At 39.3% G+C, this 13249-nt stretch overlaps 1 long non-coding RNA gene across 1 annotated transcript in view; it reads left to right on the top strand.

Moving 5' to 3' along the window:
• LOC123031651 overlaps positions 1–13249 on the top strand; it is a 30215-nt gene that overhangs the window by 14649 nt on the left and 2317 nt on the right. Inside the window, exon 3 of the long non-coding RNA XR_006416347.1 lies at positions 12336–12384. This is a non-coding gene — a long non-coding RNA (uncharacterized LOC123031651). The remainder of the gene's footprint in view (positions 1–12335; positions 12385–13249) is intronic.

The following is a 13249-nucleotide window of genomic DNA, read 5'->3' as shown; positions in this document are numbered from 1 at the left end:
TCAGCGCTTGGCAGGAGTGATTTTAATATCTGACAGGTTGAGTTCCCTAATCTTCGCTATTGATATTGACGGGAAGCTTCATATGGTTTTTGAGATTTGTATCTATTAAGACATGCTACAGTGTTTCTACAACATGGGAACAAGTTTGCTGGAGATCACTGTTCTTCTTCTTCTGTGATAAAAATTGATATGAACTGTTTTAAACTGCCAGCAGATAATTACTCTGAACACTCAATAAGGAAAGCTATATCTTTAGAGCCTTCCTTTATCTTTAAAAAAATCCACTCCTCCCACCTCTCTTTTGTTTCTTTGATTACTTGGAGCCTTGTAATCAAACTAAGCTTAGTTTTGGGACCCTGGGGGCAGTATCTCTTAGTTCCCTGTCAAGCTGCGTTGCAAAACAATCTATCTTGCTCTTGAACTCTCTTGGCGGAAGTGCCACGACACGAAGAGTGCAATGCTTTGCTCTTGCCATGAAGCCTCAATGACAAAAGTTTTTATAAGAAGCTGACTGTATTTAGGGTTATGAATATGCAATGACTCTCATTAGTATTGAAGCATAGGAGCAGGGGCTGACATCCCCCCCGCCACTTTGAGCTGCTGCAGAATTGTCTAATGAATTGTCTTGCTCTTTCACTTGCTCGGGCTTTTTCTGTTGTGGCTCCCAGTTCCAAGGGGAGTTGCCCAGTTTGAGAATACTATTGACTGCAGAAATTAATTGCCAAGAACTGCTCTTGATTTTGTTAAACAATCTTGAGATGGGTTTTAAATTGTCAAAACAGAAAACCATTCAGCTCTACATGAGATAAGCTCAACATGAGGGAGGGGACCTATGAGTCCATTAATTTGGACACACACTTTGTCATACGTACACATGTACAGTGCTGGATTTTGCATGTGTGTGTATATGTTATTAAAACGCACATAGATTGACACACATGCATTTCCCCCCTCCCCCCAACAACAAAGGGTGAAATCAAGTCAGATTCTGTTAGATCAAGTCCTATCCTGCTGGTCTGGTGCTTTGTTTTCACGGTAGAACAAAGAAGGATCCCAAAATGAAAGCTTTTCACACTACAGAATGCTGTTTTCTGAAGTCTTTAGGACTTTTCATGTCGCTTTCTTCCCTTTTCAGTTGGGCCCCCACCCAACATTTTGCAGTTCACTCATACAGAATTGAATATGAATCAGATGTTGAAAATATTGCCGAAAACTTATTGAGAGTTTATGTGTTGTGGGAATCTGCATAACATACTCAGTTTACATGGCTCAGCTACAAAAATTAAATGGTTGCATACTTGATACAGTTTTTAAAAAGACAGAGGGAGTTTGGTGTTCCTTGCAGGCTAAGAAGATAGGAAAGACCTGCCTCTAGGTAGGTTTACAGATGTATAGACAGAATTAAGAATACAAATATTGCAGGAAGTTGTTTGCTTTGTATATGTCTTTATTTATTTATCTTATCTGCATCTCTCAAAGTAAGTTCCATTGAGTTCAGTGAGGGTGCATATAAGATTGTAGTCATAATCTATAATGAAAACAGTCAAGCTGGAAGGAGAAAGAGCTGTTAATCTTGTTCCATTTTAGGAGGCAGAACAAGATCTTCGCTTACCTCTTAACCCATCTCCTTCAGTGTCCAGATTCATATTGCCATCTTTTGTGAAATCTCCTCCCTCTCTCTCTCTCCCTCTCTCTCCCTCTCTCTCTCTCTCTCTCTCACACACACACACACACACACACAGAGCATAAGAATAAACACAGTTCTGACAAAAGTGGCACAAGTATCATACATCAAGCACTTGTTACCTCTTTTAGCCTTAGTGATTGCACATGACTAAGAACAAGTCAGTGATAAAAATCTGAAGAAAGATGAAACCAATCTGGGCCTTTTTAAAGACCATCAATCATTCTGTGCAACCCTGATATTATTAGCTCAAGTAAGCCTTGTTCTCCCATTTAATGGACATCATAACCCCTCCATCCTAGTCCTATCCTGAAACCAATACTACCATGGGAAATCATTTTATGGGCAATATCTTAGTAGGGAACCAATCAGATTTAATCACATAACAAGCTACTGAATTATTCAACATTTTCCCTAAATTTGCATTCTGGCTATTCTTTGCTGTCAGCCCCTACTTCTAAAAGCATGTGCATTAAAAACAAACAAGTCCTATAGTATTCTATGAAGCTTATGATGTATGAGGATTTTTCATAATGTATATGTCTTCTAATTATCATTGGTTTCCATTGATGTCTGCCACATGTGAATAACCAAGTCAGAATATTGGTTACTGATTTTTTAAAAATTACATTACACTAACTTATAACCACTCCCAGCTGTACAAACAGCAGGCCCAGTGACAGCAAAAGTGAAACAATTGTTTTTGGAAACATAAAATGTTCGAATGTACTGTGCAAATAATAACCGGCATGTCACACTGATGTTGCTATGAACCCTTGAATTGTATTATATGAAAATATTTCAGTTTTAATTGCAAATCTGGGTAGAGATGATTTGGGGTCTGTAATTAGCACATAAATTCCAGACTTTGTGACTGCTGTGAAAACACACAGTATTTATGGAACGATTATCTAAATATAATTCAGTGTTTCCTGCTTTCAGAGAATACTGTAAAATCTGATTTAATAAATAAAAGAGAAACATTGTTGGTTCATGGCTTTCCAATATTACACCATCAGCTTTTTTCACCTGCTACAGACTTCAGCCAGTGTTATTCGTTACTATTGTGCAGCTGTAGTTATGACTACAAGGTCTGGCTTTTGCTTTTGTTTTTCAAGCAGGGCAAGAAGTCAAAATTTATTTCCATAAAAGGAGAGTATTCAGTGATGTCATTCTGCAAACTCAAAGAGGGCTAGTAGAGGTCTTTCACTTATTTTATACTTGTGCAATTGGATGCACAGTTAGTCGGTCCAAATAAAATGCACTGCCGCTTGTAAATATAGTTGGCTTCTCTCACACATAGTTCAGAATCTGGCTTCCACTAGTACTATGCAATCTGCATTAGCATAATGACGCTGTTGAATCCTGTGTTAAAATTTTAGTTGTGATACTGTTTCCAGTAATAGTTATGTGCAAGGTCAAACCAGCAGTGCACGGGATACATATTTGTAATCTGTTCACCAATCACACCATATCAGAATTTAGATCATGACATTGACCCAGAAGTGATGGCTTGTTTCTTAGAGCTTGGTTGAATTATTGGGTGTTTATTAAAATTGTTGGGTTTTAATGTTTGGGTGATTTACCCATTTGGACAAATTAGGAAGAATAGGAAGATGTAAGGGCATATTTGAGAGCAAATAGCCTTCCCCATCATGAGTATAGATGGCATGGTGTGTCCTATTCCTTATGTGCACTTGTGTGGAATTTGTCTTTTTACTCTATACATTCGTCATGGTTTTTAAGAAACTGATTGTTTGAAACAATCATATTTGCTCCATAGAAGAATGCTATGAGCTTGCACCAAAGATATTTATAAAAGGCAGCTTTCAAACTCAGGAATGTATTGAAGTATTGTAGAACTAACAGACTGGGAGATTGGTTAAAGAATATATTCATTTTATTCACAGCCATGGGAAGGAGTCAAACTAAAGCCGTACTCTGATATCCTCTGATCTGGGAGTAAGTCCCACTGAATTTACGATTGTGCTGTTAATTGCCCTTAGCTCCCTTTGAAATCAGTGGGACAACTTAGTCATGGTTTGATTTAAATGGAAGATGCAACTAACATACACAAGGCCCAGCCTTATATTTTAACAACATGAATACTGGATTATCCCATGAGACAGCCTTTATTTTCTGTGAGAATTCACATGTGCACATGTGGACATATTCTCTTGCTTTCTTGTGCATCTATTCCTGCATATACATGGTTGTTGGGTTTATTCAACTTGGCAGAATCCATCAGATCAGCATCTTCATTTCTATATTGACCAATAGCCAAAGTTCTCTGGGTGGTTCAGAACAGGGAGCTTCAGCTCAGTGGCATCATTTAGTGGAATTAATATTCTTGTTTTCAACCATAGATCTGAAATGGTAGAAATCTAAATCAAATGGTTTGAAATCTAAATCATAGGTTTGAAATGAGATGTCAGAAGTGAGGGTGCAAGTGGAAAGAAAGGAAGGGAAAGTTCCATTTCATGAGCAAACATCTGATCTGGCGATGTTGGACAGAACTTATAAAGAAATAAATGTTTAGAATTTTAAAGAATTTTGAAGATATCAGAAATGTATGAAGGGAGGTGACATCTGTGAATTAGGGAAGTTCAATTTTTTAAGCAAGTAGAATCAGAGTTGTCTGCTTTGCAGCATGCTGTTCATATTATAAGTAGCTGTTTTCCATTTCTTAGAAGAGCGGGAGGACACCTGGGATGTATGACCACAAACATAGAAATGCAGTAAATCATGGGGAAGGAAAACAAGTCCTTTGCTTACATGCTACTTTTCTATGTGCAGGTTCCCCCCCTTTTTTTTAAAGGTTAGAATATTCAAATATGCAAAACTGCCACTCCAGGCTCCTATTAGCCCCTCCCTCCCATACATACCTGCAGCCTGAAATGGAGAAGTCTGAGAAAAGGTTTTGCATCTGATTTTGAGTAAAATGGCCCTCATATTGGACCTCAGAGATATTTGCTGTAGGACCATGACACAGATTACAAATTAGTAAACTTGTGGTAGGAAGTTGCAGCTGCAATTCAGTTGTACTTACTATGTATGTGACAGAAACAAACATTTGCTATCTGTGCACACTATGCCTGTATGACCATAAATGTTTTACACATATTTGTAAAAAAATATGCAAACCTCAGGAAACCCAGTAGATTCCAGTTGGTTTACAAAGTCTGTCTTTTAGTACTTTATCCACTATGGGCCTATTATTCCATTTATGGAGATCAGACCCCAGTTCTGAAGTAGACTAGAAGCTTATTAGTTTTCTTGGGACAGATTTGGAAGGCACAGATGGGTCAGTAGATTGGAGGAGAGTGCAGGAAAGTTCCATTCTGTCAGCAGTATCCATTCTTGGATTGTGAATCAAACCCACATGCAGGATGCTGATAAGTTGGATATATGATTGAACTTAACTGGTTTTCTGCAGAGGCCTCTAGGGAGCCTTCAACCAAGATGGGAAGGTAATATACCCCTGTGATGTTCACCGGCAGCAAATATTCAAGAAATGCTGCCCTTCTACCTGGATATAAGACAAAGCCATCATGACTAGTAGCCATTGGTAGCCTTTTCCTCCATTAATTAGCCTAATCACCTATTAAAACTATTGAAGTGGTGGTCACCACATCTTGAGGCTGCAAGTTCTATAGGCTAACGCAACAACAAAATGCATGCAGTTATTCTAGAGTTGTTGACATGAGACAACAAGAGATTTGTTTTCCAGAGCCCAGATCCTTTGATAAGCAGGTGGTTATAGCTCTAGAAATGACATCCTTCTTTTTTATCCCTCTGATGTTCAGTGATAGGGCAATGTAGAATTCATGCAAGGGCACACTTCCCGGCCCTGCAGTCAATTTTGAATTTAGACATGAATTGTGATATCAATGTCATGGTGCACATACTTTGGGAAAGTAGTTATGAAGAATAATAGAGAGATTCAGTGGGAAGCCCCTGAAAGCTATAATTTAATGTTCCAGAAGCCTCAGTATTACGATTACCATTAAAATTTACAGTGACAGAAGCCCAATTACATATGGTTATTTTCTTTTCTTAAATCAAACCATATTTCTACCATACATGAAAGATTCATTTCCTCCTACCAGTCACTGTCACAGGAACCTGTCTTTGTAGCTTCTGGTGTCAGAAGAGATGGGTTAGCCTTATCCCTGTGACAATGAAAGGATCAATGGGGGTAGCAAAGCTGGGAGCCTCTTTGGAGCCAGCAGTGGAGGCTGATTTGCATGATAATCAGCAGTGGATCTGCTCAGTGCAAGCCTCTGCACATAGTAAAGTGCAGCTCAACTTTTATAGCAGCAGTCAAACAGATTCTAAGTGGGAGCCTCAACACTAACTTCAAGGTAAAATGGTGAAGTCTAGCTCCAGCAGCAGCTCTAATGGCCACAGAGGATAAACAAGGCTGCAGTTTTCATTTCAAAAGGCTGTCAGAGTATGTGGAACTATTTATTCAATTTACTGGTGTTAGTTTAACTAACGGATTGACCTACGGTTTAATTGACCAAGAAACATCATGATTGCATGTCATTTCCTTCTATCTCCTTCAGATATACTTCTCAGAATCACATCCTTTTCGGCTCAGTTCTGATGCAATGCTACACAGGCCATAGTATTTGCAAAGTTAACCTGTGGACTCACTGACACACCAGGATCTTACCTCTTATACTTGCATTCCATGCTTCATCCAAGGACAGACTATGTAGTTTTCTCTTATCCCATTTATTCGTGCAACAGCCTTTGCAGTAGGCTAGGCTGGGACACAGTGAATGGCACTGGGCTTCATGGCTGAACTGGGAGTTGGAATTTGGGTCTCTCTGATCTAAATGCAACACTTGTTATCATTTCTGAAAAGTTTTACCCAATTTAAAAAAAAGTTTTCCCATACCTTAAATATCTATCTAGTCAGTGAACAAGCAAAATCTTAAACATGGCCCTCAATATAACATTCAGTGAATTGCCAGAACAGCAGTATAAGAAGTCATTTCTTATCAGCATGACTGGGGAAAAATTTCTCAAGTCCAGCACAATGCTCACTATTCATACTTGTCTCCTCACAACTCTGCTTATCTAAAGACTGGTTGCTCAAAGTTAGTTGAAGTCCCCTTTGCTTCAAAGCAAATGTTCTTTTATGACTAGGGCTTGTGACCATCATCTTAAAGCTGTTAGCCTAACCTATACCATATTTGGCATACCCTAACCCTGTCCATTTTTTCAAGGAGGAACAGATTTTTTAAAATCTTTTCCTTTCTTCAGGGTAGTGTCCAATGAGTGGCGTTCCATTCACAGGAATACTACGTAGATCCACCTGTTTGTTTTGCTACAACTTTAAACTAAAATGTGTAAATTTGGTTTTTATCCTGGTTTATGGTTCTTTACCCACATTTGACTCATCCTTCCTGGTGTTATTTCTCCCCCACACTGTCAGCTCTAATACTTCTCTTCTAATTTTCCCACTTAGTTGAAGGAAGGTTAGAGAATTAATCCAGAGATAGGTCCCAGGTCTACATAGTGACTCACCCACAAGTTTGTCATTTGAGAGGGGTTCCTCACTGGGAGAAATCTAGTTCAACGGTCATATTTTCCTTTTCTTCTAGTCAACCAAGCAAGTAGAAAAACGATGAGAAAACTGTTTAAGAATTTCCTACTGATATTGATACATAGCTGATATTGATATGACAACTATCTAACTATATGAAAGGTCATAGGAATGTGGAGAGATATAAACCTTTTGTACAATTCTATCTTTCTCTGTTGTCCAATAAGGTTCCATTCTGTTGTGGCAGGCTGGCAGAAATCTCAAAGGAAATTTATGGAACAATCCTATGGATCATACACATTACCTGAGGGGCATGGGATATTTCAGATTCTCAGCCCTGAGGCTGGAATCTGTTCTAATCTTGAAGCTGGGAATCAGATCACTCTTTCCTGCCACTCAGGAAAAAAATGCACAGGCTGCACTCTGAGGTCAGAAGAACACCAGATTTGTCCTTGTCAAAGACCATAGTGAGCCCTGTGAAGAAACTGTTTTTTTAAGGATGTGGAGTTTTGATAGCTAGCTGTCCAAACTGACAGCTCTCTTAAAAAGGGAATGACTCACATTTTTCTATTTTCCCAAGCACCTAGAGTACCAGGAACAAGTGCAAAAGTGAGAACACCCATAGGACAGTGGAACCTCCCACCCCAAGAAAGATGAGGATAGTACTACAAAGAGAGATGTATATCTGAACACTCCCTTTTGCTTTACCTTGCCAGCTCACATTTTGACAGCCATCAAGAGAATCAAAAGTGGAAAAAAACCTTATTTGGAACTTACTTGGACAGCAAGTACCCTCTAGGACATTGACCCAGTGTCAACTTCTTATTTCCACACTCATGGAATTGTGCACTTCACAATCCTGCAAATTCATTTTCTACAAAGGACACCATTAAAAATGGTTTGCCAGGCAGTGACAGCCCCTCTGAGGGGCTGCTTGGGGACCTTGAAGGGTCAGTCATTGGCTGCCAAGTTGCCTTCACAGTCTAAAAAGTCAGAGTAAACTGAAAAAGGCTTGCAATCAGGGTGCGGAAGATCTAGCCAGTGCTAAGTGCAGTTTGGACACTTGCTGCATGGCTGATAGTGGCCAGGTCAAACTTGGCAAGAGGACTTTGCTACTCTTGCTAAGTGGCTCACTGGCTGGTTCCTGGTGCCTGCTGTAGGGGTCCATAGTTCATTATCAGAACCCATCATGGGTCCAACTCCTACAACAATCAATGAAATTTCAATGTGACTCGTCACCTTTGAATAAGATACCTTGAAAGAATTGGTCCATGTTTTCAGGACACAACAATCCACTGTCCTTGTCATACATAATACGTTGTCATGTTGTGCAAACACAGTTTATATACTTTTGGGATTTCAAGAAAAGGATGTCCCCTGTGGCTGTTCCTTCCAAATATTCTCCATCCTGAACTTGATGGTCATTGAATTAAGTAAGACTTTTATATCTGGGCAAGTGTTTAAACTGGCCCTGGGTGATTTTGATCTGTTTTATTTTGGAAAAAGGTAAAAATATAGTGGAAATCACAGAAAGAAATGAGATACTACAATTTCAAAAAAATCTCTCTTAAATGCATTTGCCCACCATGAATATAAGGGAGTGGGTTTTAGTTGCTGGAATTCACAATGTGAATACCATCGGCGGAAAAGCTATAGGATAGGCCAGATTGTACACTTAGGTTACCATCAGGAACACCCACAACCAAAACAGATGAACTGTCATTGGATTAAACAGTCAATTTACAGCTATTTATTTGTAATAAGTTTTTTCCCATGCAAATATTTCTTGATCATTCCCAGAGCATGCAACTCAGAAGGCATGCAGTATAACCACAAGCAGCACACTGATCCCTTTGCCCTTTGATTTTTCCATAAAGTGGATGGAATTCTAATAGGAAAAGCACATGATGGATTTCATGCAACTACCGCTGACTTTACAAATTTAAGCTGTAATGTTCCTACAAGCTATAGGTGAAGGTAAATAGGAGTGTTTATTGAGGTCAGAATCCTTAATAGTGAATGATTCCTGAAGCCACCTGTGAATTCTGCTTGTTGTTCTTGTTTTTAACTTCAGCATGGAAAATGTGTATCCATCCAAATATTGGTATTACAAACAGCTGCAATAGTAATAACAATACCCAGTGGACCACAAAATAGGACCTGTAAGTAAGCAAGTGAACATTTACACAGTACTTCTGAACTTGTGGTCAGGTGCTATTAATCTTATCAAGCACTGGTGGTTAATCCATTGTTTAACTAACCGTACTTTCAACTTCTCTGTCTTGCCTTGCACTCACGTATTCTGTGCACACTAAACAATAAAGACTACTATAATGTTCTGAGCAATTACTATAACCTATGTTTCCTATAATGACAGGTTTATGGGGTTTGTCAAAACTTATAATCTTAGAAGACCAGATTGAATGACTTCAATCTGAGGTAGGATGATGGCACTTGTATCAGGAAATAAATAGTTGCTTTCCAAAAGGAGAATGGAAACTTTTGCTCAATCTATTTTTCTGGAAGCAGGAAGAGCACCTTTCAGTGAAGAAACATTTACAGAGGCTAAACAAAGCCTCTGTCTATTCTGAATGCACCAAAACTTCTGCACTGTGTCCAGAAAATGTTTGTTTTTAAAGGCAAAATGATGTATGAGTCAATGGGACAAGATTTTGAGTTTATCCTGACAGCAGATTGAATATGCTTCATTCCCAATTATTCACTGTTGCACAGGGTCATTTAGGGCACTACAGATTCTGCTAATCCACGTAGCAGGGTTGCATAATCCCCATAGCAGATGGGCTTGGAGCAAATGTCACAGCAAGGGTGGACACTTGCACAATTTCCTAAAGGGGTGGGTTGACACCTCAAGTGAGGCATTGGCCTGTCCAGCCCACCAAAGAGTTGCACGAATGCCTTGCATGACTCTTTGTACAACATAGACCTGGTAGTTTGCATGCTGAGAAGCCCAACCAGTTGATTCCTGAAAAGGAACCCAACCAAACCAGTTGGTTCCTGGGACTCTTCAAAGAGCCTGCATGGCTAAAATGCCTTACTATGAGGGGCACTTCCTCATAGTGAAGTATTGTTGGGAAGGTGGCCTTGGGAACTGCTTGTGTTGCTACTTCTGATCTCCAAGACTGCTTCCTTGGCAGTACCTTGTGCTGAGGAAAGGTTCCATACAGGGAGGAGGGAAGATTATGCTGTTGGCTGCAGGGGTGATAGCTGTAGGATGCCATGGGGGTGGGTAGTGGCCAATGGGTCCTGGGAGCAGACAGTGGTGCCTTCTACTGCCTTGGACTGCAGGGATTCTTGTACTGTTGTTCTTGTGCCCTTGACAGTTTCCCATTTTATTCTTATGCAGTCTTCTGAGATGTGTTAGACTGTGAAACAGCCTAGACTGGAGCCTATGTGTGTTTGACTTCAGTTAGGACCAGATTAATGTCTTTGTAATCCTAGGCACTCTAATGATTGTAGGCTTCCACGAACTGAAGGATTTCACTCAAATTGTGCAAGTTTCATTAATAGACACAGAAGTTCACAATCTGCTTCCCACCAGCAACTTGATCTGCTTCTGATAAATGTATTGAAGTGTGTGTGTGTGTTTAAGGATTTTTCTGTTTTGATACATCCCTAGTGCCCTCCCTGCCCCTAGTCATTCCTCAGAAGGATTGGAAACCCTAACCCAGATAGGCTAGCCATATGGTTACATCAGTATTCACAAAATTTGGAAAGACTTAGCTCTGAAAACCTTCCTTAGGCATTAGCCAATGGCAATGCTGTTGCAAAAAACCTCACACCATCTAACTACAAGGAAACTGTATAATGCAAATGACTAAGAACTTTTATTTTAAAATGAAATTGGCTGAAGTCTGAAAATTACAGACTTGGGTTTGAGTGGCAGTGACAAATTCTGCATAGAGTACTTCTATCCTGTAATGGATAAATGTATGACAAAGGCAGTGGCATATCCCACATTCAGTGAAAGAATTCATTTTCATTTGATCTCTGTCCAGTGACGAAATATCCTCTAGTGCAAGGACATTAATAAACAGCTACCCATCTGGTCTTCAAGATGCATCTACAGATGAATTTCTATTGCTCTTATGTACACACAGACAGGAAATCTGTGGTCATTGCAAACATAGAGGACAAGTTGATGGCAAGTTTTCCAAATTTCAATGTTGCTTTTAGAATTCATCTTGCCAGTTTTGGAACAAGTTGTAAAGGAGAATGCTCTTTTCAAAGTTAAAACATAGAAAGAATTCTCTGAGATTGGCCATGGGACACAAACAACAATCTTCAGTTGTATGACTCTCAGCTGAAAATGAGCATTTGCAAAAAATTAAATGTGAAGCTCTAATCCATGTTTTCACTAAGAGAGCTACAGTTAATGCTTAATTTCCATTTATTTAAGATTTAAGATATATTAGCATGAGTAGACTGCTAAATCAAACAATAGCTTCCTTTAATTGAATTGAATCTTTTTTGTGGACCATAGCTCACAAAATCTCACAGATCCTTGGGAGTTTTGTAGTCCTTCGGTACTTTGACTTTTATGGCTATGGATAATTCAGACCTGCATCTAGCACACTTTCTGGCTGAGTGTGGGAATTGGAATCTGGGTCAACACTCTAGTCACCATGCTGTACTACAGCAGCTCCCTATAGGAAGACAAGTTCTCTGGAATGTGCTGTCCTTCTCAGTAGTACTGTTAAAGATATCAGCAATTATAGGATTAATACTATACATTGTTATATTACTCTAATCAGGTTACTGACTAAATTACTTAGGGTGCACGTTTAAAGAGCAAAAATGCTTACAATTCCCAGCATGTCCTAGGCAGCCACTTGAATAGAATTGTACCGTTACTGACACACACTAGGGCTATTTTAATCACTAAGAGATACTTCTTGTGTCTTCAACGTGATAAAATACACTCAAATATATAATGGGAAAGACCAGTTATATCTTAAAGGTGTCAGTTTTATGAGAAAACAGATGAACAAAACTGTCTATAGCTTGTCATTCAAAATATGATGCTTTACTTTTAATGCTGTCACTAGCAGATTAATCATTTTGTTTTAATTATAGGCATGTTGAATGCTGACTTGACTTCCATTTTTCTTAGAAGAAAGGCAAGGTACAAATCTATCTATCTATCTATCTATCTATCTATCTATCTATCTATCTATCTATCTATCTCCCTATCTCCCTATCTCCCTGTACATATCAATTCTAAATATATCTTTGATCCTCAACTGCAAACCATGATATTTCCATCCATGGCCCTGATGTGGATCTGTTTTTGTTTTTGTTTTTAAATTCTAAACTCTGTTATTAAGGAAAAGGAAAAAGAAAAAGAAAAGAGGGAAATGGCTTCATTGGTGTCTCTATCAACTTTCTCTCTCTTTTAGTCTACCCCTATGATATGACAGATGGAATTTTGCACTTTTCTCCCCACAGACTCCTCACAGACGACAGGTGGGATGGAAAAGTTTACCATCCTCTGCTGGAGCATTGCAGTTCTGCTCTGAGTTGGGGTCATGCATGTTCAAACAGAAGAGATCTAGCATGCATAGCTCCAGCAGAATGTCAAATGAACACATTTCTTCTTCCCAGCAGAACAAAACAGGAGGCTTCTAACATTGGTCCTTTATTTTATTTTATTTTGTTTTGTTTTGTTTTATTTTTTGATTTATATCCTGCCTTTTTCCTACAAAGGACTCAAGGCAGCTTACATCATTCTCCTCCTCCATCTTATCCCCACAACAACAACCCTGTGAGGTAGGTTGGACTGAGAGTCTGTGACTGGCCCAAAGTCACCCAGTTGGCTCCATGGCTGAGCGGGGACTAGAACCCAGATCGTCTGAGTCCCAGTCCCATGCTCTTAACCACTACACCACACTGGCTCTTACTGAATTTGGCTGGCTTTGCAATATAGACTGAACAATACAAAAGGCATGAACAGAAAGCAGCCATGGTGCTAATGAGCCCTCTAATTGTGG

Source organism: Varanus komodoensis, unplaced genomic scaffold, assembly GCF_004798865.1.
Source record: "Varanus komodoensis strain SLA01 unplaced genomic scaffold, ASM479886v1 scaffold5, whole genome shotgun sequence".
Lineage (NCBI taxonomy): Eukaryota > Metazoa > Chordata > Lepidosauria > Squamata > Varanidae > Varanus > Varanus komodoensis.
This window is presented reverse-complemented; position numbering and strand designations above follow the sequence as displayed.